At 37.6% G+C, this 26,059-nt stretch overlaps 1 long non-coding RNA gene across 1 annotated transcript; it reads right to left on the minus strand.

Moving 5' to 3' along the window:
- Positions 1 to 547: 547 nt before the first annotated feature.
- LOC121849160 lies at positions 548 to 19,072 on the minus strand. The gene is made up of 3 exons (XR_006085121.1): positions 18,940 to 19,072; positions 8,964 to 9,050; positions 548 to 653 (listed from the first exon to the last, which is right to left on the minus strand). It is a non-coding gene; the product is annotated as an uncharacterized LOC121849160 (long non-coding RNA).
- Positions 19,073 to 26,059: the final 6,987 nt, after the last annotated feature.

The raw sequence follows: 26,059 nt of genomic DNA on the forward strand, positions 1-26,059 counted from the left end.
CTGTGTACTATTTTTGGGGTTAGAGGTGTTCAAAAGAGGATATTCTTACATAGGCGCGAGGTGCATGCATTAACTAAAATACCTAAGACGGAATTCCTGAATCATATTAGTATCAGTTCCAAATCTCTGCTTCTATTTTGACCTTTTATGGGCTTGTAATGCATAAGGTGATGCTTTCATCTACTTGGCCATCAGATTACACAATAGAGTAGACTAAACACAACGCATTATGACAGTGTCGTTTACTGATCTAAAATGAGAACAAAAACGAGTCTACAATAATTAACAACTGATGCAAATTCAGAATACAGAGTAATGTTAGTCAATTGGTTAAAAAAAATGGATAAGTACCTGCTTGGGAACACTCTTTGAAGATATCGGGATAACTGGTAAGGATGACTTGAACTGCAGAGTTCAGGATGATATGGAACTTGGTGAGGGAGCCTGGGGAGCGTGTCACTGGATAGGTCATGTCTGGAGATGAAGGTATTGACAATACTGGTGGTGAAGCTGTGGTGGAAACGCACAATGTTGCACAAATGGAAGAAAGCTGTCTCAGTTGGACGAAAGGCTTGAAGGTACGTTAAAAATCATTAAGGTTCTGCACATTCTCCAGGAGTCGGAGGAAACAACCGGGAAGGTCGAATGTACGTCTGAAATGAGAAAATGAGAGCTGAGCAGGACAGCCTCAGTTTTGTCAATGTTAAGTTGGACACTGTCAACATTCGAGATTTGACCACACTTGACCATTCGGGAGCAGGAGGAGAAGTCTTTAGAAGAGATAAAAGTGAAGACACTGGTACAGGGAGGAATGAAACTAGGAAAGTGCAGAGGCATGGATGTGTTTCAGGGAGGAGAGACGATGGGCAAGGATGGAGTGGTTATCAGTGTCAAAAGTGTCAAAGATGTAAGAGGACAAGGAAACACAGGAGCTCTGGTTCCAGATTGAAGGATATTGTTTCGATATTGACTGGGGCTATCTCGGTGCTGTGGGTAGGGCAGAAAGCCAGTTTGAAGGGAGTTTTAGAGGAAGTGATGGGAGAAGAAGGAGGAAAGCTGACAACATGTTCCAGTACCTCGGAGATGCAAGGCAGTTTGGAGACTGGGTAGTAGTGTACCTAAAGCATTAGTGCTATACTAATTCAATGCCAATACATCAGTGTTTTTCTTCAGTCTACCAAGTGAACATCAGTATATCTATTCTCTTCACATTGGTCTTCCCTCTACTAAGTGGGCATCAATGTTGCTCATGGAAACACTTGAGTCACAAGATACATGATACCTTATTGCACTGCGTTGAGATTTTCTGAACTACCTTGCATGACTGTTGAGGAAATGGAGTGACTTGGAACCCGATCTCTGTGGTGCACTTTATTGGAGTTCCTGCGGTCTAAATGGGGCTATATATTAGGTGTATTTACAGGCATTTGCCATTGTCTTCATCATTCTGGATGGGTGATTCTTTGCAGTCTCTAATGATGTTGTAAGATAATTATTCCCTGCTGTGTGCTTGATAACACAGCAGTGTGTGTAAAAAAAGAAATTAAATTTAAAGTCAGTGACCTTGTAAGAGCAGAACCTTTTAAATTAAAACAGCCAAGGGAGATGAAAAAGTTCAAAAGTGATTGTATTTTAATTGATTTCTTTTTTATGTTGATTGTATTTAAAATTATGATGTAGCATCTTGCAGAAAATTCATTTTTAAAATAATAGGGACTGATGTTATAACTAAAAAATTGAAAACAGAATGAAAACCTGTAGGAATGTGTGTTCTTAATTATTTTCTGTGAAAGCAACGTACATATTACTTCTAACCTTTTCTCTCCAGAACGTAAAATAGATCACTACACAGACATTATTATTGCAGCATGACCCAGCATTACCCTCTGAAGTCTGTTGTAGAATTTCTTCATTATTCAGAATAATATGGCTTTGAATGTATTAGGATATTTAAAGAAAGCAAAACTGTTTCACATGGTGACCTCTGCTTCATTCTAATTTTAAATGCACAATCTCAAATATCATAACTGCATAATGTTAAGTTTCTGCTATGATATGTGATTAAAAACACACAAGCACGTTCTATGCAATACTGTGTTTGAATACTGGAAGGATTATGGGTCAGTATTACACATTTTAAATTTCTACATATTCAGGTCAGTGTATCTGTAAGATTCATTCTAACTAGATTGTGTTCAGTGATTTATGCAAGACCAAAGTCAATATACTCATTATTGCAGCACTTGAATACCTTGCTATAATTCTGTTGAGGGAATTGTGTCACCAAAAAATTAAAAACTATCGATTGCCTTTAATGTACTAATAATACCAGGTAATGATCCCTTCCAGCGTAACTGAGAAATTATTAGCTCCAGGCACCTGCAATCAGAAAATCTGTTTTGACACATCACGGTAAAATGACATTTTGACAAAACTATGCACCATGCCAGAAGACCACAATCTGATTAAACTGATTTTAAGCGCCTTAAAATATGACTAAAGTTTTGAACAAATATTGTTTTAAGTGACATTAAATTACAAAGTTAATTAATGCAACAATGTGTTACAACACATTCGTTCACTGTGTTTGTTTCCTTCTGGTAATTTCACAATAATAAAGACTCAATGGCCGGCTGTAATTCATATTGTATTGTAAGATAAATTAACTAAGGAAACAATGAGAGTTATAATCTTACGTCTTAGATCACAAAAGCAATACGTCTGTAATATGTTCCCTTTTCATAGCTACTATTAATACAAGGTATTTCTAAAAGCTACAGTGGTACATAATGCTACAGTGGTACACAATGTAAGTACAAACAACAATGTACTGGGTTTGTATAAGATTATTAGTGCAATACCAATATACGGTAATACTGGAATAAAAATAGGAGCAAACCACAATGGTTTTTGTCTCCAGCTCATATACCTTCTTTAAACCATATGGATTTTGCTGGGTAATTAAGCTCCAAAATAACATTCTAATTACCAGCATTGCCCGGTAACTTTTTAATTACTTCTACAATATTAGTTCTTACTTACAGCTATTTTTTCGCACAGTTCACTGTGCAAATCATTCACGTCCCAGAAAAAAAAACTTACATTGATTAAGCTCCAAAGACCAGTCAATTATTAAAATTTTTCCCGCTGACAGTTCAAATCAGTAAGGGAGTTGGCTTGATTAATTAAATTCTTCTTGGGGATCAAACAGCGTAATTTTTTTTCTTTTAATTGGCGCTGGAGTAGTGCAGAGCGCTAAAAGCAGGAGTGGTGCAGTAATGTATAGTGCTACAATGGTACACAGTGGTTCTGTGGTACACAATGCAAGTTCAACATCAGTGAATTCCACAGGAGTACACTTAGTCCATAAGTGCAGAACTGGAGAACAGATTTAAATTAACAATCCTCAAACCATATGAGAAGTGAAAAGAATTTCCCTAGCTCTCCCCAGAGTAGAGGGTGTGTGGCATAAACTTCCAAGAAAAGCAGCAGAAGCAAATTTAATACGTATCTGTTGGGACCAGTTAAAGAATTAGAAGAAAAGTTTGGGGATATATTCATTACAGACAAATTATCAAAGGACAATTAAGGCCTCATAAAAACACAAGATCGGAAGTTGGAAGGGAATTTAAAAAGAACTAAAATAGTGTTCATTACAGCAATTGGTGGTATAACCTTTCCAGTATTTGGAGGCGTGAGAGATGCATCAGTTTTCTTTTGAGAAAATAGAGATTGGTAATGAAGTGGAGATTAAAAAGTAAAGTATTTGAATATTCATTAGAAAATGTGACTTGATGGAACTCATCCATTAATATTTAAGGAAATTAGAGTAGAAGTAGGGGGACTGAGCCTGGAATATTTTGCAGCTCATTAATTGAAATAGTCACATCAAGAGATTGGGAAATAGATAATGTCGATCCTTGTTTTCCAAAAAAAGGTTATATGCATAATTCTGTTAGCTTGACATCTTTTGGATAGATATTTGTTAGGTCAGAGTATTAAGGGATATGTGGCAAGGGCAGGTAATTGGACTTGAGGCACAGATCAGCCATGATCTTATAGAATGGTGGAACAGGCTCGAGGGGCTGAAAGGCCTACTCGGGTTTCTATGTTTTAAAGGAAGCCATTCAAGTGCAAGTAATACATGGAACGGCGATAATTCCAGGTCTACACAGGTTAATGAAAGTTAAGTCATGCCTAAAAAGACACGTTAGAATAGATTGGTACAAAAGGATAATCTGTTGGATGTTATATATGTAGATTTTCAGAAGGCATTCAATAAGAGACTAATGGACGAGTGAAAGCTGTTTGGATATAGGAAGAAGAAGTTTATTGGATCGCTGTCTAAACAATAGGGAAGAAAAAAAGTTGCAGTTCGAATTTGAAGGACTATGACCACAGAGCAACCAGAAATCATTCCTAAATTATTGGACCAATGATTTTGTGGGAATGGACAAAGGGAGGTATTTGGGGACAAAATCAAGAAAGGAGAGCCAGAGAACATGATCATGGATGAAAGAAGACACAAGCTGAACACAGTTTAATGAATTATGTCATTGCTTTTAGCCACCATCTTACAAGAAAAGAAACCCTGATCCAGTGACATAGGTGCTGATTCAATAAGGGCACTGAAAGGGAATTCACCCACAAATACAGTCACTACAATCTACAATAAAATTCTGAGAGCTGGTCAATAGACCTGACTACAGTGAGTGAGCTGAATACATTAAGTGGCCTATGCTTGTTCCTGTGTTCATAAATTCCTTGTTTCTATGATGTTTTTAGCAAACTTCTTCATTGAAGAAAATACTTGAATTAACTCAATGGACCACTGCGACTAAAGCCACTCAAATAACTTTGTTATTAGCCCTGCGGAAAACCTGAATGTAGCAAAATTAAAGAAGGTAACTGTAGTTGAAAGTACTTTCAATGTAAAAGACGTATCTCTTTGTGTGTTCCACATCATTACACCTTAGCAGCTACCTTTCCTTTCATAGAAGGTCCTCATTAAAGGGCTATGAAAACAGCAAAATTTGATATGCATTCCATTGGAAGGAAACAGTAGCTCCTAATTATTCTATAAGCAGACCAGCGATGTTGAAATCAATGCCGGTCAACAAATCTACTCCATGAGGATCCCACTGTTTAGCATCAGTAGACCATGTCTCCTTTAGTTCCATTTGATTGAAATGTCTCTCAACTGAACTCCATGGAGAAATCCTTCAGCTAAGTATTTCTCTAAAATGAAAGGACACTGAAATAAACACAGCAAATACAATTAAAACATACCTTATACTGAAAGTACTTCGTCTTTTTTTTAAAAAGCAGTCCATATAGAAGTAGGAATTAATATAAAATGAAGTTTATTCCCTTCTGTAGAACATATTATTCAACTTTAATTATCGAGAATGGAATTTAATAGGACTATGGTCCCAAGCCAGGAAATCAATGTCTGTATTGCTATCCATTTTGACACTGTTGTTCTCATTTTTCCTCTTGAACAAATGACATCCATTACCTATGCTGTTTCTTGAACCCAATCCTCTACTGTAACAAACAGAATTATTTTTGATATATGACTGTGTCATATTTAATCACTGCACCTAACATGCTGTTCCCACCACAAAACAATTCATTGTTCTGGTCTCCTTCAGTTTTGAGTCACCCAGAGCAGTATGACTGGTCGAGTGCACTAAGTGCCCTACATGTGGGCCACACCTGAGAACTTCAGGAAAAAATAGCTGGACAAGGTGGAGATATACTATCCAGAATAAAGTGACAGATGCAAACTATCAAATGACCTTAAGGAGGTCATTTACAAGGAGAGTCCGATTACAGCATAACAAGTATGACATTCAATCAGAATAAAGACAATTTACAAAGATGACTGGATGATAATAATATAATAATAATCCTTGCATTTGATACAGCGCCTTATCATGTCTTCAAGACATCTCAAAGCGCTTCACAGAATATACTGTAAAGTAAATTGACTGTATATTTTGTGGGCAAAACTCGGCAGCCAATTGCGCACAGCAGTGTCCCATAAACAGTCGTGGAATGAGTGACTAAATTATTATTATTATTATTTATTCGCCTATATATCTATTTTTGAAGGGATTATTATCCGCCAATCGCTGGGTTCCCACTTACAGCTAGGCAATCAGTGGAGTGTGTAGCAAGGAAATTTGCCCAAACCCAAGTCCTCTTGCTTGCAAGGCGAGTGCTAAGCAGGTTCTGCTTAAGATATTCAATCATTTGCTCTGCAGCCAGATTAATTTCAATACAAAGTGTTTCAGAAAATCCTTTTGAAGTTTGTTACCTAAGTACCCTAGGATAAATTAGGCAAGATAATTATAATCTCCTTAGATCATTGTGCTTGCTATTTATTTCTCTCACCACTTTTCTCTCCTCCCTCTTCCAGGATACAAGAAAGTTCACTCAAGTGAGTTCAGGTGATTCAGAGGATCAATGGGTTGAAGACAAGGGGGCTCACCTACTTGTGCTGTTGTATTTGGCTGCCAAGATTGCTGTATTTCCACAACAGCCCTCTAATGCTACTTATCTGTATTGCATGCCATTATGAATTTGTGACCACAGCTGCCAGATGATACCCTGTTAATTTTATTGTAAGAGCACATATCATTTGACTTTAGCCAACACTTCTTTAGGTTGCTCTGTAAAATGTTTGAATTATCACCTTTAGAATATCAAGGCTTGACTTTCTCTTCTCCAGGATTTCGATTTCAATGTCCCCCTCTGTTAACCTTAGTAACAAATCTAGGAGACGCCATTTACGGAATGCATAATAGCAGCTAACTGCTATGTTGGTGAATGTACGGACATAAAAAAAAATTGGTATATCCAAATAATAATTGGAACAAGAGAGCACGCACACCTCTGTATTTGAACATAGTATAGCATAATTTAACTTGGCTTTTGTTTCAATTTAACGAATGATTTTTTAACACAAAATCCAATTCTATTATATTATATTGGGAATTCAGTAAACCGAAGCAGCCAAGCTGATTTTTACCTACCTGCAGGGGTATGCTTGGCTCCAGTCAATGATTTTCTGATTAAGGAGCCTTACAGTTAATAGCCTTATAGATTTTTGCTTACATTTATTGTGAATAGCAATCTTTCAAAACTTCCACACTTTATAAGTGATACTTCCTGACTGACAGCCTACTTAACTATATATTTTATATCACAAGGAATGTTGATCTTTCTTGACGAATGTGTTGCATGGATTAGTCATCAGGAAAGCTGACTTGCTCAGTTTACACTCAGGGAATATTGCTCTTGGGAAAATCAACAATTTAAACATCAATTTTTCAGCCTGCATATAAACAGAGTAAGTAAAAGAGCTATAAGTGAGTAGTAGCACTCAGCTTTCAATGATAACCTTGTTAGTGCTCCATATAACTGCATGTAGCCACTCAGCATGACATCTCTTCCTATTTCCTTTTATGAATAATTTTGTTATACTTTATTCTTTTCAGAGTGCTCTGTATTATAACATTTACTACTACATTAGTACTACATTTATTAGGACTCCTTTTATAGGCTACAAGAACATGTCCTGCAGTATACTACCCACTCTTGTTTGTAAATCTTCCTTTTTCTTAAGCTGCCGTATTCCTTTTCCAATTATCTACTTGTCAATTTCATAAATTCAAAATCAGCCAACCAGCGATCTCGCTGTACTTGGGAGCGTTTAGAAGCACAACTAACAGTACATAAATTACCATAATAAAATGTAAATACATTTTAAAAGCAAAAGGATTGTGATGAAATAATTATGCAAATTCACAAGGAAATAATTTGCTTTTATTTTAATGTCAGCGTATAATGGTCCATAAAGAAGACACCTTAGACTTTCTCTAGACTTGTTTCAGTCCTGAAACCTTTTCACACTCATTTTAGAATTGCAAACTGATAGGCAATCTCATTTCTTTTGGATAAGACATTGAACTGACTTTCTGTCTGTCTGTTCAGGTGGGTAATCACATGACACTATTCCAAAAGAGAGCAAGTTTCTGCCAGTCCTAGTCAACAATGCAGATTAATTGGTCATTTGTTTGTCAAATGTCTGTTTTAAGGGCCTTGTTGACACAATGACCATTTGCCTACAAATCCAATCACTGTACTCAACAGTAATTATCTGTAAAATGGTTTGACTTTACATCCCGCAGTCCCTCCACCTCGTCCCCTCCGCCTTGCCTCTTCCAAGACCCGTGCCTTCGATCACCTTACTTCCCCCCCTGCCCTCCACCCTCCGCGATTCTGACTTCCAGTTGAGGTCCAAAGCACTGATTGTCCAGCGTCCTCCCGACATGAAAGGACGTAATGTAATGTAATTTGTTATTGTTGTTGATACATTTTGACATAATAAGGTGCTATAGAAATATAAGTTATTTCTTTGTTAAAGGCTTGATCCATTGGACAGTCCATTATGTTGCTAAACCATGTCCCTGTTTTTGACTTGTTAAAAGTGGTTGCTGATCTTGAGAATTTATTTTAAATAAAAATCTATGTTTTTAAAAGAAAAGGACGTGATTCAGTCAATGTTCGTGGTCCACATATCCCCAATAAGCCACTTCCATGGACCATTGGAGCCTGGCATTGATGATGTTTAAATTATTTGTTTAATCTTAAAATCCATGACAATGAGACAGGCTTATCAACAAGAGATTCTAACAAGTCCACCACGCAAGTCGTGTTTCTTAACCTATTGTCTTGCCAACTGTAACAAGGTTATTTTGCCCTGAGATGTGTGGTCTGTAAACTGAAGTGTCATGACTTTCCAACTGTCGCTGTAGATAGTGAAAAGCTAAACAGTATTTCCATGTGTTTCATATTCATCACATTCAGTTTTTTAATTAAAAATTCTGTGCTTAATTGCTTCTCACAATACACACTGCACACAATATCTCCTCATAAAGGTTGTGCTCAATTACCTTTTCTCCAATGTCTGGTAAACTCTTTGTCTCACTGCCAGTTCGAGGTTATACCAGTGTTAGTACAGTAAACACTGAACAGGATTCCTGAAAGAGTCAAAAAAGGTAGAATTAAACTGGGGACTATGTACACCGAGTTCCATATATTAATCACTCGTTCAGTTATGTAACACAAGTGCCATGTTCAATACAGAGCAGCAGGAAGAAGTGGTTTGTGATACCCTTAAACAAGTTTAAATGCCACTTAGAATATAACTGTGGGCAAATACAACAGTGTGGTGAAAAGGTTATAGCGTACATCCTTATATTAAGGGCAAAGAAAGTTAGGTAGGTTTCCAGGAGTCAATGAACCACATCTTGGACGTTCATCATTGCACATCCTCCGCTGTATTGCAGTTACCTAGCATGGTTCCCTGAACAGGTATTAAATAGGAAATGAAAAGATCCTCTTTGGGAATCTTATGGAGCAGGAAATATTGCAAAGATTATTAGTGTAAACTGTTTTATCATCTTATATTGTGATCTAGTAGCATGGAAACGTGCTGAGAATGTCCAGGTGAGTAAATTGGCTGCTTCGTTCACCCACAAAAAACCAAGTCATTTCAGTTTACAATAAACCCTGTGAAGTGCTTTGAGGTGTCCTCCTGATGTGAAAGAAGCCACATCAAATGGATGGATTATTATTATCTCCGATAACAATTATTTTCATAGAATCATTGAATTATACAGCACGGAAGAAGGCCATTCGGCCCATCATGTCTGTGCCGGCTCTTTGAAAAGAGTTATCCAAATCAATCCCACTCCTCCGCGCTCTCCCCATAGCCATAGCCTCTCCACATTTTCTTTCAGGACTCTGTTCATTAGTAGATTCTAGTGACGTGACTGAAAGGTGCCTCTGTGGCAATGGTTTTGTTGATGGCACTTTGTTTTGCTCACCATTCTGTTGATCCCCATGGTCATTAATTCCATAAACTACAAATATTACAATTAAACCGCAAATACATATAAAATAGAAAATGAGACCCACAGCAAAAAAATGTTTTTAGAAAGTTATTTAGTGCAACAAACATATTCTTTAACTTTGCCATATTTACTTGACAAAACTGTTCTACCTTATGGTCTTGTAATTTATTCAGTGAATAAAACTCATTTATTGCCTCATAAACTTAGCCACTCTGTTGTATATCACTGAATTAGTCTAATTAGCAAGAACATGTCAGGTTCATATTGTCCAGGTTGTGCCATAAATAAAGGATAAATGAATTGTTTCACACAAACAAGGTCCTCATACACACATCCTGGTAAACAGGTTTTATTGCATACATATAACTAATGTAATATTTGCAATTAGGCATCACACATGTCTCACACATGAGCAGAATCCAAAATGTAAACGTGCAACTTTTAGATCAAATACCAGATTGCACATCATTTTAAAAGGAGTTAGTGAGATCCAAAATGCCTTTCGCTATTACATGTAGCAACTTTAGTAAAGGGAATTATTATGAGTGTGGGGGGGGAGAAGGGAGATAGGAGTCACCGGACAGAGTCAGCAAGATTGGAAATGTTTAAGAAAAACGAGAGACTGGGTGTCATGTGAAGTTTTTGCAATCTTTGGTAATGCTCACTACAATCTCTCTCCAATATCTACCAATATTTGGATGCCGTGTTTGTCTAACAAAATATACAGTCAATTCACCTTACAGTATATTCTGTGAAGCGCCTTGAGACAACAACATCAACAACAAGATTACATTTGTATAGCGCCTTTCACGTCGGGACATCTAGACGACGTGATAAAGTGCTTTTTCAAATGCAAGGATTATTTATTTATATATATAATATGGTATGTAAAGTTGGCTGGAGACTTGATACCTTGTCAGATATAGCAATAGTCACAGAGGTTTCAAATTTGTTCCTTAATCAAACAATCAACATTTAACACTTGAATGAACACAAGAGCAAAAAAAAAGGAGTATACCATTTTGAAAAGAGGAGAAATATTGGAGATGAAAAAAAAAGTGTTTTCATAATTCCTCTTTTTCTTCACTTTAGCCAGCGGTAGTTATTTTTCCTGCACGCAGACAATAATTTATTTCCTTCTAAGACGATTGCCTCCGGACTAAAAATTTTCATTTTTGCCCCTGGGAGCTTGTCTGTCCACACCACTCAGAACTGTTTCCAGCTCATTAGAGTTGCTTAGGACAAAAGGAAAGCTGCACTTCTCAACCAGCACAGGTAGGCAGTGCTTTTAAAGGTCGTCACTGAACATTTGCTAACCAGTGCTAAAGGTTTCTTAAAAGGAAAGCATTCACAACACGCATAAAAGGGGGTTACAGAACAAATTAACTTTTCAAGAGATGCAATACACCATATTTGATATGATAAAAAGATTAAACGTAAAAAACAAGGAACACAGGAGTACTGACGACTATTTTTTAAAAAAATGACAGAATAAACTAATAGATAGTTCAGGGTATAAAGTGTTAGAATTATAAAGTGTTGGAGAGTTATTTTACTGCCATAAATACAACCATGTGTCACAGTTTTATTCAAATCACTTTCATCAGTAAATTTTCACTATTTACTTATTCTATATTGAAGGGCACATTTATGATACCATCAAGCATAACCTTCTCTCCTGGAGCAATATTGTTTGGAAAAGCAACAGATTTGTTTAAAGGGATATTCAGTATAAAGCACTATCACAGCTTTATGCTTGAGTACACATATAACAAGTACACTCTTCTGCGCTCCCTGGTTTAGCTGGCAAATGCACCACTCAGTGCACCAAAAACCCTTACAGACCAGAGATTTGATTCCCGATAGGTGCTGAGCTGATTGATATCAGCCACAGCAGCTGTACATATGCTACATTTGGCCTTAATGCCCCAAGGCTAAAGAGAGGAAAATCAACCAAAGTCTTATCACATTCTATAACTTGTGTGTGTGTGTGTGTGTGTGTGAAGAGAACAGATTTGGCTGTGATTCCCTCCAATGAATAGCCTGTTGACAATCATAATCTAGGCTTGTACAGGAGGAATAATCATTTAGACAAAGAACCAGAGAGTCTCAGCTTCCCATTGAACTGTGCTCTAGGAGGAGTTGGTGTACTCAGGAGAGGTTGTTTAAAAGCAGCTCAAGAAATTCATCGCCTAGACCTCCTTTGAGTTCTCAAATGGTCAGTCTGCTCAGATAGTAATCTCAAGTGCAACTGTGGATTTAGGGTTCAAATCTACAATCTCCGTCACCATGAGAATCAGTGCTCCAGCCTTCACTCTCAGCATGCCACTCTTTTGTTTTTTATTTTGGACCAGGAATGCTTCAAAGCAAAAGACAAATGAAGAACATTTTAGAAAAAAACATTCAATAAGTTTGGAGCATTTCTAAAGCAGTGTGCAGTACAAAGTGAGTTGCTATAGGCTACTGATCACCATATCTGTCCTTTCATCTTGAGCATAAATCTAGCTAAACCACAGATTCCCTGCTCCTAAATAAACCCATCTAAATGTGCAGGTGCATTCAAATATCCTTGGAGGTTGTGAATGCAGTCATTGGTATATATATATATATATATATTTTGAAATGGTTAATCTCCTTCAGTGATATTGTAGTAATATTAGCAATGCTGTAACGAAGCTACAGGAACACCAGTGCTATTTATACTGCAAGACGAAGATCAATGTAAACCAAGTTATTTCTGCATGTCATGATCAGATACATGGCTCTCTGTGGTTGAGCTCAGCATCTGCCGAGCCACATACGCTGGAGTCTAGTTATGACATTCTGTGATTCTCTTGCAAAGCTAACTAATGTGCAATTAACGTTACCAGAAAAATCAGATGTCTTGTAATACTAAACCAGGCACCAGTAGACCTTGCCCCCTTCCCCCCCCCTCCAATATATTGCTTTCAAATATTTCCAAAAGAATGATCTAAAGCATAGCTCTTCAATGCCTTCTGCCTCATTATACCTCATCCTCTCTGTTTCCATTAATGAGAATGGATTAATATTTTTGCATTGCTATCTCTCTCATTGGATGAGTATTGAACGTGCAAAAATGTGGTATGTGATGTGACTATTATTCCCCCCTAATGTGTGGAAGTGGAACTGCCCAACGCTGACTGAAAAAAGTCTCTAATTTACTGTAGGTCTCAAGATCACAAGGCATGTGGCTCAGGTCCAATATTATATAATCCTTACATTTGATATAGCAACTTACCACGTCATCAAGACATCTCAAAGCACTCCATAGAATATACTATCAATTGGTTTGATGAATTTTGTGGGAGAAACGCACTAGCCAGTTGCACACAGCAATGTCCCACAAACAGCCATGAAGTGCATTTTGGGGGGACTGTTGACCCGGACATCAGGATGAACTCCTTTCTCTTCCCCAGAGCCATGGGATCTTTAACATCCACCTGAATAGGCAGATGAGACCTTGGTTTAGCGTCTCATTCGAAGGACAGCACCTCCAACAATGCAACATACCCCTAGCACTGTACTGGAGTGCCAACTTACACTATGTGATTCCAAGTCCCGATGTGGGACTTGAACCCACAACGTTCTGATTCAGAATCAAGAGCGCTACCACTGGGCCAGGCTGACACACAGATGGTTCTATGGGTTTTACCTCATTAAACTGCTGCATAAGGGCCATCCCAAACTTAGCAGTGTAACAAGGTCTAAATGTATTAGAGAATTAAATTAGGTGTTCAAATAGGATTTATAGATATTTGAAGGCATAAAATAGGAATATTTAACCTTTATAGCCACGGTTAAAGAAGACCAAATAAATCATTTTATTTCTGTGTGTGGGTGTGTCTCTTCGCAATGGTCCTGTAACAATATGTTGTGCTACTATGATGTATTAAAGAATGCTGATAAAAAATGTTAATTAGACACAGAGCTTAAATATGGCTTCAATAAATTGTTTAAGAGCTGCATGGATTGTATTAGTATCAGGTTCTCAGTTATTCTCTGACAGTAGAGAAGGTAAGTAAGGATGCTAAGGAATATGGAGAAAAGGAGGGGAAATAGAATTAGGCTTGCTAACGATTTAATAGTGATTAGGCTTGATGGACTGAATGGACCACTATGTGCCTATGCAAGTGCAGATACCCTTGAAATAAACAGTGCTGTATTTTTTAGATAAGGTTAGCTAGCAACATCTGATTCAAATACTCAAGAATAAAAAGTCAAGCTTTGTGCTTTTCACTCATGGACTTCAGTGATTACTGAAAACTAATTCCAGCAGTGGGTTAATGAGGATCATAAAACAAGTGGTCATAAACCGTTGCTGGAATAATCCATGCGGGTGGTATAAAGCGAGTAGAAAATCTTTATTTTTCCAGGTACAAGCAATTGGAATCAGATTCTGGCAACATATTTTGGTTCTGTAAATCTTTTGCAAAATACATTTATTCCCTTGTACAGTTTACTGAATGTTTCTAAGGTGATTCAAAAGAAGCAATCCATAACATTGTTGTCACAGCTTGTTAATATTTACTTATATTTACCCTGATGTTTAGAAACTACATAAAGTTCAATAACAGATCAATTGTTAAGCATCAGATTAGGTTAAGATCCTGGTCGGTCTATACCATGTATTTTAGTATATTGTTTAAGAGTTGGCATGGATTGTAATAGCATCAGGTTCTCAGTTATTCTCTTCCAGTGGAGAAGGGAACATGGTAAGTAAGAATGTTAAAGAATATAGAGAAGAGGAGGGGAAATAGAATTAGGCTTGCTAATGGTTTAATGACATTGTCTTCATCCTCTGAGCCCAAACCCCAACAGTTAGGTCAATCCATCCCAGCTGGACAGCTCCTGTTACCATTTCAGTATCAAAACATGGTCATGTTTATTTTCAGTATTAAGTCCTCACAACATTTCTAACAGTTTAATATTGACTAAGCACTGTTTAATATCAAAGAGCACTAGTGCTTATTTCTGTAATTAATGCATAAAGAAATTCTGTATTGCCCTCTCCTGCAACTATCCCTCTGCTCTCTGATGTGGGTTCTCCACAGTCATCGTGAGTGCAATTTCACAGCCAGTTGACTGGCGATGTCTACGGTGAAGCAGAGCTAGGTGCTAATCCCATGCATGCACCATTGCTCGCTGCTGGTCCAAACGAAACCCAGGGAGAGTGGATAAGTTTAAATGTTGGCTTGGTCTGGGAATCAGACTAAACTTCCTCAATAGAAAGTGTATGGGAAGAGTATAATGAGGAGCTGTCAGGATACTACTGATTTCCAACCCTGGGAGAAGTGTAGAAAAACAATGGCTCACAGAGGCAATCTGGGCAGGCTCAATTTAAATAGCACTTATAATAGTGAGATATTTTTATAGCTTCATTGTTAAATGGCAGTTTAAAGGTTTCTTTAGTCATATTAATATTAAGAAACATTTCTATGACCCTTTACCCTTGATGAATTATGGCAAAATAAGTGCCGCACAAACCATTAGATTCTCCCTTTTAAGGTGGATCGGGTCCAAACAGACAAAAAGCTTTTTATTCACATCATCTTAGATCACAGGAACCAAGACAAAAGTTGAAGCAATGACAAGGTCAAAAATATGAGAAAAATTAGAAGCTATGTACCGCAGTAAGCACTTAAAATACTAAGCCAGCACATCAAATATCATAAAGTGCATTTCTAGCGTATTAACTTCAGCTCTCCAAAGGAAGAGAAAGCAAGAGTAATTCCATGTGCTGGATAATTCAAGCTTAAGATGTTTAGTTCAGCCTGCCTTGTATGTTACTTTTGCTCTTGATCTAAATAAAAACAAATGATCTTCCTTTTCCACTCGTGTTGAATAATCATCCGTAAAGAAGGACTATTTGACAAAATGTTCATGAATCACTTCACACATTCTCCAAAATTAATGTATTGCGGCAGGTTTCAAATTTCATTCTCTGCCGTTATAGCATATATTTAGACATTCTGAATGATCTTTTTGAAATAAGGAACACAGTCCCTTTTTTCAATTATGATTATTTTTAATCTTGTAGCGTCTTCTTTGTGCAATGTTTTGGTGCTCGCTCTATGGTGTGACATTGCATGCTTTGTAGTACATTTTGCATTTACCTTTCTGCACTGTTGCTATGTGTCTGCACAGAGTCTGTGAGCACGTAAATTGACCGGTGCTGGAGTCAATTATGCCATAGTATACATCTAGATCTAGTTTTGAGGTGCTTATTAGGCCAATCAGGTGCCTATAGTAAGTTAGTTCATGTTTTTGTTGCATTGATGAGGTGCAAAGCATATAAAATGCAGCTGCACAGGAAAGAACAGGCAGGAATGTGACATGACACTTAAATTATAATTGATTCTACACAAAGATGACAACAACCCCAAGCAACAAGGCTGAATATAATGTAAAATACTCACTAATGCAAAGATTTATAAATTACAAGCAACTGTGAATTGGGGCTCTAAATGGGTGATTCACTTTTTTCTGAAAAGGCGCAACACGTTAATCATAGTTTTTTTTAAAATGATAGGAGGACCATTACTCGAGCAGGAGTACACAGCCATTTCAGAAGGACGATTGGAGTAGAAAGGTAGGGAATAGCTATAATGAATTTGTATTCCCTGTGTACTGGACCTGCCACATTGCATCATCTGTACCACCAAAGCTTTGTGTTTAGAATCTCCATCTTGGACTTGAATACATTATTGAGCTTTCTCCATTTCTTTTCTTAAAACTTTCCTTGACCATTGAAGCAAAATTCTGAAGAGGATGAACTGAAGTCTTAAATTCTACCCACTCTTAGCATTGAGACCATTTTGTCTTGAAATGTAATGTCATCTAGAACGTGGAAAACTCAAAACTTCAGTCTTAATTTGAAAGTAATTCTTGCACAATTCTTTCAAAGAATGCTAACTGACCTGTTTTGGATTTCCAATTCTTCTGCTTTTATTTAAATATTCTGGAAATTATTGTATGTCGGTTGTGTTTTATTCAATCTCAGTTTGATGTTCCTCACGTAGCCATTGAGCCTTATCAACACTAGTCACTTAAAAATAGAATAAAATGGGAGACTTGGCTGCCTCCTTATTTTAATTGATTTAGGTTCAGATTCCCTGATCTGCCAAGCACCGATGCCACAATTAATGAGTCAGACAACAAACAACATAGAAATATGAAGTTGCTTCCAGAAAATGTAATATCTCAAAATCAAATTGATTTATTTTGCGGAATGCTGTTAAAGTCAACAAGAGAAAAATGTGTTCGATACAGTCTTATCTAGCTTTTGAATGAACAATTATTTCTTAATCCATGCTCTTCAAAACATGAGTCAAATGTCCTCACGTTTGGGCTATACAAATCTTGTTTCAAAGGTTTATCGTGAAGCTTTTAAAGATGCCTGAACCATACAAGCAGAGGGATTTTTTACTAACTTTTCACAAGAAGATGGTATCTGATGGTTATGAAGTAAAGTCTGTAACATGACTAATAATCATATCAAGGTTGCCATGTCAGCTAGTAATTTTAAATAACATGACTGGGATTTGCATGCCATGGTGTGCAAGTGGTAAGAAGCTAATGTTATTCTGCCATCATAAAGTACTAGAATGACATGACTTAATGTAATCTGTCATGTCATATGCTAATCTTCATCCATTACTTGAGTGCTGTAAGTAAGTAGAAAGCATTTGGGTAAAATCCTTTTTAAATTCTCCAGGTACTAGTTCTGCTGCTGGTCAGCTAAAATATTTTATTTTAAACAAAATGACACACACATTAGTTTTAGACACAGTTATCTAACCAGAATATCAGAGAGCAAAGACATTGATATTGCAAGAAATGATTAAAAAGAGCCACCAGTTATCACTGTGCCACAAGGCATTTGTGAACAGGAATGTTCGCAACAACACACGAGGGATGCACCCAAAGCGTACTATTGGGGACAGTAGGGTTAAAGTTATTTAAAAGGGAATTAAAGTGGACTTCAAAATGAGGCCAAACCAAATGGAGTCTTAAGTTAAATTGTCATCTTCTCATCTGTGTTGAGTACGTTCTCATCTGTAGGTCTGATGGCTTTTACATAGGTTAAGTGATCTCCCAGTCAGAAGTGATTTTCATCACATGTGGAATTGAAGAATGTAATTCCATTTCTAGAGGTGCTGAGGGTAAACAAATTGATAGCTGGGAGGGTGTTGCAAGGCAGAACATAATCAAAGAGTTTAGATAATGTACAAGTGGGTTATAAATGTCATCTGAACTCTGCGATTGTTGGACACTGTCCTCGTATTGATTATCCACAGTAATGCAAGCAAAGGGTTAAGCTCTGCAGCAATACAAAGAGATACATTTTTGTTTTTGCAGTTTTGACTAGCTCGACTCTTATTCTGCATTGATATCATGGTCTAGATAAATACCTAAAAAGCAGTAAGCTACAGGCGTACGGGGAAAGGAGCAGATAAATGGGACTAAAATGACTGCTCTTAAAAGAGCCAGCATAGACACGAAGAACCAAATAGCCTTTTTCTATGCTGTAAATTTCTGTGGTTCTATGGGTATACAATTTTATGTTTGCTGATGCATTCCATGTGCACATAAGTGACTAAATATAATTCAGTGCAACAAAAGTTGATTTGAAATCTCCAAACCCTACTTTATTGGAGCAGAGCAGGTGATGGCAGAGTACAAAAGCCTGCCATTGTTGGAAAGATTGCTTCCATGCCATCAGCGTGCAAGTGAAGGTCATTGTTAGCACAGCAAGACTAATGGAACCTTAGAAAAAAAACATTACAGTTACTGGCGGAGCAGGGACATTTGTATTGCAGAAAGGGAGAGCCCATTCGTAGTTTTATCAGGGCTACTTTTTTTTGTTGAAGTGCAGTTTTAAAAGATTTTAAGGTTTGCTGAACATATTTCACCTGTGTGAAGAATTTCAAACAGGATTCAACACGCCTTGGACCCACTATTCTAGGCGAGTACAGCATTTACTGCTACTCACCTGGAGCACTCACCGGCTTCAAACAATGTTCAAAGTCAATTCTTAAGTCACCGCTGCTTTGCTCAGGGGATGTCTCCTCACATCAGCTTCCAACATTTTTACACCAAACAGCAGCCAAGGAGTAGTCTACACTCTGCCTAAAAGACTTCCACCGTCTTTTCAGTTTGATTGTCTGGATGCATGTGCTCATCTGTGTACCTGCCAAGAACAAACACATTTCCTGAATCAGGAGAATATTTCATCTATTAACAAAATGCAAAATACTCATTTCATCTCTTAATGTGTGTACCTGTTGCCAGGGCAGCACCAACAACACATCCATCATCATCAGTTCAGAAGTCAGCAAGAATATTCTGTAAGGGAAAATTGGCTGGTGTATGTTGCTGGTTAGAGTAACTCGTAGATCTTGGAGTTCATACTCACTGCCTATTAATTTAAGCAATTTTCTCTTTGGCAAGTGACAAAGGGCATAGACCACGGTCCATGGCTCCAGTGCCATGTCACCAAGCTGCTCACAAGTGAGGTGGAATGGGGATTGTGTTCAGGATTGATGAATTGGCACTGGATTCATGAGCCACAGATTCAGACCATTGCCTCCATCACTTAAGAATTAGACCAAAAGATTAAGTCTCCTGCTGTTTACTAAATACAAGCATTTCTTTCAATTTAAGTGCCCACTCAAAACAGATATATAGAATGATGCACGGGAAGATTTATGGGTGTCCAAAATGTTAGGGAAGCCATCAGTGACAAAGAAACTTGACTTAATTCAGATCTAATTTGTTTTTTTGGGTGGGGAGGATGGAGAAAATATAATCTTGAACCCTCCTAATGTTATTTGAAAATACAGTTAGCCATTGCTATCTGAGGCAAGCCCATTTTTTCTAGATTCTCAAACATATTGGTGTCTCTGAATGGTTTGTGCTCTTGTCACCTTCAATTGTACCGCAGAGCATCACTTGTAGGTATTTGACACCCGATCCTCTTTTAATGCCTTCCTCAGGTTTCATAAATCATCAGTTAAATCTAAAGTGGAAACAGTGGGTGTCAAACCAATGTGTAGAACTAATCTACCACCTGTAAATTGTTTGGCAGATGCTCTTCTGTGGTTTCTTCTATACCCGAGCATCCAGAAGACCATTCTGACTCTTGTAAATGGACTCAGATGCAGCTGGAGTTTATATCCTGCCCCGTGATCAATCTTACTGAAATGTCGTAATGTGTGACTCAGTGTAGAAACTAATCTTTTATAACATGATAGAAGTATAAAATATGAACTGTGGTAATGCTAACTTCCATTTGCATGTGTTGAAATGGCACATGCTATATGCCCACTTATATAGCCCAACGCGAAATATACCAAGTGCAATGGCACTGAATCATCAATAACCCAATGCAAAATATATTTAATGCCTTTGTAATCTAGGCCTAAAATCATTACAGACTTTAATAGTAACCAGGCAATCTGATGGAATCAGAGCCATAATGATTACAATACATTAAAAAGGAGGAGATTGACAAGAGACCAGATCAGTGAGATCAGATTTTATTATAGGACACAATTATTTAGCATTTAGTTGCAAAAGAACAAATATCTAAATATGGCCCAAAAAGAAAGTTCATTTTAAAATGATTAGTGAATTTCAGGATGTAAGGTTTACAATCACGTAATTGCTTTTTACCTCCACTGAGTCATAAGCTAAGGACTGAAAATGTTATCCGTCCATTATTATGGATGGTGCATTGTCCTTCACTTCTTTGTGTAGTGTCCATATTTTGAAAAATAGATCAGCCTAATACATCTTGATAAATAGGAGCGATCTTGTTCACGACTGCTCAGGGATTCACTTCGTAGCATATATCTTTCTAAGTCCTGTCAGCCAGATGTCAGTCACAATCCAAATATTATAAAAATATAAATAAGATACCTTTATACATCACCTATGCTTGCATGAGTCAGTCAAACGTTCAATAACATTTAAGAGGATAGTATACTTAAGGCACATAACATCAAAATAATATTTAAGATGATTGAAAAGCTTTGATTTGGGAGTGTATTCTTTTAAGCTAAGTGCTCCACAAGACCAGCTAGAAATTCAATTGTTTAATTTATAAAATGTTTTCCAACCAAAATTATATCAAATCTTTGTGTCTCAATAGAAAAACATGGAATTGGATTGTTGACCGGACCCCCTAATGTCAGAATGAAATCTAATTTTCTGATGGCATCTCCACATCCTGTCTCACAAAATATAAAAGTATTGATACAATTGTAATGGATAATTTTCAAAAGCAGAAACCTGCTGTGCATGCAGTAAAAAATAGAACAAGTACAAAATGTGTGACATTACTGAAGCTGTGTCTTTTGTGTCCTCGCTATTACAGTCAATATTACCTTTGTTCGGATTCCATTACTGTCTTTCTTATAAGTATCATTGTGTCCACTTGAAAATAAAGACTATATTTTCTTGAATTTTTTTTAGACCAATTTGTAACTTCTGGAAAGCACATTGAGCTTTGCTGTGGTGGTGTAAATTGGATCTACTTTTTGTAAACCATTAATTGACGGGAAAACCTTTTGACTTTTTATCAGTCCAAAAGAATGCTTTTAATCTTGCGAGGATTGCCCTAGCACCTCTGCACTCTCTCTGCCTAACCAGCATCTTTCTTGTTGCAAAGATAAAGCCACCATCTGATGGATTCATTACATTTTGTCAAATAATTTCCCCAAAACAATTGATTTGCAACATAACACTGAAACACGTAACAAAAATAGGTATAGTCCAACCTATGAATGTCCCAATGTAGGAAGAAAAGTGGCACATTTTGTTTTGTGGATCATAGATTCATATCTATAAATTAAACCCAAGTCTGGTGCTTGACATGTCATTGCCTTAGCTACCTCAGTTAGTAGTATTAAGCATTGCATTGCAATGCATATGCAAATTCTTTCAAGTATGCATCAATGCTCTTGGCTGAAAATTAGATGCTATTTAATAACTTCACAGTCAGCTTTCTTGTATTCAGAATTCTTTCAAACTCCTATAGTTGAATATTCCTTGAGTTTATTCATAGTCCAATACAAATTTGAATCAAACTCTTTGACTCCTTTGGCTGAGATGTTACACCGTGGTCCCATCTACCAAGTCAGATGGATGTTAAAGATCACATGGCACTATGAAAAGAGAAGGGAGTGCCTGCAGATGTCCTGGCCAATAATCGCTCAGATAAAATTGGTTATTTGTTGCATGGCTGTTTGTGAGGCATTAGTGTGTGCAAAATTGACTGCCATGATTGCCTACAAAATACAGTCACTACATTTTACAGTAAAATCCTGTAGCGCTTAACAAAAATCGGTATTAGTACTTTGAGGTGTCCTCCCAACACAAAAGGTAATGTATCAAATCCAAGCATCATTATTATTATCAATTGTTTATTATTATTATTTATTAGCTTTTTGTTTAAAAGCCGAGTTTAAGCTTTAAGCTATATTCCTGAAAAAAAGCATGTCTTCATACAATTGATTATACAACTACAAAATTACATTTGTTTAGCTCCTTTCATATCAGGAGGACGTCCCAAGGCGTTGGACAATCAGTGTTTCGGATCCGAGCTGGAGGTCGGGATCAGGGAGGGTGGAGGGCAGGGTTGGGGAAGGAAGGTGACCTCTGTGTGATGGGAATGTGTGATGGGAAGCCAGTGGAATCAGTCGAGGATGGGGGTGATAGGGTCGCGGGCCTGATGCAATTTATTATAAATTGCTTACTGCAAATTGCCAAATGGGTAAAAAAAAATTAAAAATATTGATCCTGGACATAAACAAGCAACAATTGCTGAATTTCAACTAAGTAATTAGAAGAGGTAGTAATAGAGAATGCTTTTTAATTACACATTAAACACTTTATTTACCAACACATTTCCCTGTCATGCTTTGCTGCTACTACACCTTGTATGAAAAATAAGAAATTCGGCACGTTGCATTTCAATTTTCCACAAGAATAGTGATATTCTCCAGCTTTCCAGCAGTGGATAGGATTCCCATCAGACACGGATCCATCTGGAATTGTAAATGATCTAAGAAATGTAGTTTAAAATGTCAGATGACAAATGTAAAGCCTGAAAAGTCAACCTAAGTAAGAAGAAAAGTTGAAGAATATGTTATTGAAGTTTACATTTTATGGAACAATCCTTTCATCTAGAGATTAGTACAGGAGCTCTTTAAAGAGACGTATTCAAATAAAGTTTACAGGTTAAACAAGGCATTTCTCAGCAAATACAAATGCATCTAGATGTACAAAGTAGAACAAGCCTAGAGTGTAATGCAGGATGCAACTTCAGTCCCAGGTTATTCTGCCTTACCTCAACTAGTACACAGTCCAGGCTTTTGCTGTTTTCAGGTTTCTGCAGCTCACAGCTTGGCTCCAGCCATCTGGCCACAAGCCTGTGACGAGAATGGGCGACTCTAATCCTGGGTTGTTTCGTAGCATAGTTGTACAGGCCTAATAATTTGTATTGTCAAGATTGCTTCCAGCATGGCATGTGGCCTTCTGTACTGATTGATAACTTGCTATCCTGTGCCTAAAATAAACTGCTTTTGTTTTGTCCAGCACTCTATCCGAACTTCATAACGATAGGGGTCAGGAACTGCCCTGGAGAGAGATGGGCTCAAGAGGCAAGGACACCTCTTATGCATAGTACTGAGCTGTATAATAATGATTAGCTGACTGACAGATCATGAAATTCATAGTAAACAACCGAGTACTTTACAATAATATGTTGTCATCCCCTCTCCCCTCCCCCTCGGGTTGGGTGGGGGAGAACTTCATTTTACTGGTTAAACCAGGTCACTATTTACCCAAATTTTCCTTCCAGGAACTTCCGTATAAGGAAGGAATGTTGCTGCTCTCGTGCAGAACAAAGAGAATTGGATGATAGTGGGTCAACCACTGAGGCAGAGGAGAGTGCTGGTCCGGTTGCAATTGCTATTTAGAACAGGGTTAAGTTCCCCCTCTAAGATTAAGTTAGCCGCTTTTCTGTGAGTGATTCGCATAAAAGCACAATACAGCTGGGAAAATTTAATCTTCTGAGCCATGAGCATAGGAGAGAAATTCTGCCTAAAATTACTATACTGATTTCTGCACACATCAATATCCTAAGTACTGCAAAGTAGTACGTGTTTTCAATTCAGTCAGAATTCCCCTTCATTTGTGTCCTATCAAACAATCTCTTCCTCTCTTACTTTACCTTGTGGTTGCCTTTTCATTGCGCCACCAAGTATTCAATAAATTTATGTGCATTTTCTCACCCTCTAAAGCCCTGTCATGATCTTAACCAATTTTCTTTTCCAAGTGCGGCAGTTTATAATACACGTTCTTGAAATGCATGATCATGTAAGTTTCATTACCATCAATCATTTATAATCTACTTGGTCACTGCTGAACTTTATACACAGCTGACATCTCAATTGCATCTACCTCCACTCTCAAAAAATGACTGTATATATTTTCGTAAAAGATTATCCACAGAAATGCAAGCAATATTGTTACCCGGGAATTCAATGGCATTTAGTCTAATCTTAATCATTTCAAGCTTTCCCCATTTCCATTTGAATCACTTCTCTTCTGCTCCATGATGAATGCTCCTCTCTGTAGGTAGCAGCTATCTTTATGGAAGAGACTTGGGGGATGCTTTCCAGTAGTGCTATGATAACACACAGAATTCCTGCTCCCATTTACCGATCTGCCCCTCTAAGTAAGGCAGGCTGTCTCGTGTGTCATCAGCAGTCCTTTGATTTACTGAGGACGCACCTGCCTCAGGAACCGGACTACTGAGACGATAGAGAGGGTTGACTCTATTCCAATTTCTATTGCCAAGCTGTTACATTGAAGCCAGTTCAGCAAGGAAACCTCACTTACATTCCCCCCACCCTATAATTTAAAGCTGTAATTGCTATCTTATCTAATCAACCTTGTAGCTCATCCCCTCCCAACACTGTAGATCAGCTTCATTGTTCTTCTCTGCCTCAAGCCTATGGGTGGCCCCTTATTTCATATAGCAGTGACTGAACTGTACACAGTTCTCCAGGTGCAGCCTGATCAGACTATTTATACATATTAGGAAGAGGAGGGGTCCCAGCAAGGGTACACTCAATACCTTCTCTCATTTCACTCTAACTTCCCCTACAACTACACTCAGCTTCCTTCCCTTTAGCCATTCCTGTCTTACCCTTGTTATTTGATGACAGTTTGTAAAGTAGTCTGTCATGTGCTGCTTCATCAAAGGCCTTCTGGAAGCTAGAGTACACAACATCATGATTTTCACAGGCAGCAGAACACAAATGTATTTTGCTTCGCCATTCCTGTGAACACCCAATTAATTCGACAAATTTCTACTCCCGACTTAAAAAGCATCAAATCCAGCCAATAGTGAAACATGGTTTTCCAATCCTAAATAAAATACAGATACGCCGAGTGCTTAGTGAGATGCGTGGCTAAGGATGTGATTGATCACAACGAGTCTTATCCTTATTATGATAGGGCAGAGAACTGCTGGACCTCACTCAGAGAAGACAAAGCAGGTCCAGTTAAAAATCATGTGAGGAATGCTAATACCTCGTTGCCGTGGCTAATGAGGTAATTGAAGGCAGCAGCCCATTTTCAGACAACTGGTTGGTGTTGTCTGTCCATGTGTACTTCAGTGCCACACATTTTTCTATTGTTCATTTGGTAACAGTTTGTTTCGATCAATGCATGAATAATCCCATTCATTTGAGTTCCCAAAACACACTGCACTGGTTTGTTCAGGGCCACATCTCTCAGACGTTTAACTATTTTTTTTTGCTTGTGAACACACTATACCATCTTGCTGGGGCCCAATCACAGACTTGTACAATAATGCTGAGAGCGGTGCTGTTAAATTCCTCCCATGTCTCAGTGTGGGTTAGATCAGAGTTGTAAAACATCTGGCCACTGCATTCCTGAGAATATTTTCATAAATTGCAGAGAAGTTAAAACACATTCAGGATAATGTATATGATAACAATGAGACCGGACGAAACCCAGAATACACAAGTATACTGTGAAAATAATGACGTGCAGTGTGACATCAGTTTTACTTAAGA

This window comes from Callorhinchus milii, unplaced genomic scaffold (genome assembly GCF_018977255.1).
Source record: "Callorhinchus milii isolate IMCB2004 unplaced genomic scaffold, IMCB_Cmil_1.0 Scaffold5, whole genome shotgun sequence".
NCBI lineage: Eukaryota > Metazoa > Chordata > Chondrichthyes > Chimaeriformes > Callorhinchidae > Callorhinchus > Callorhinchus milii.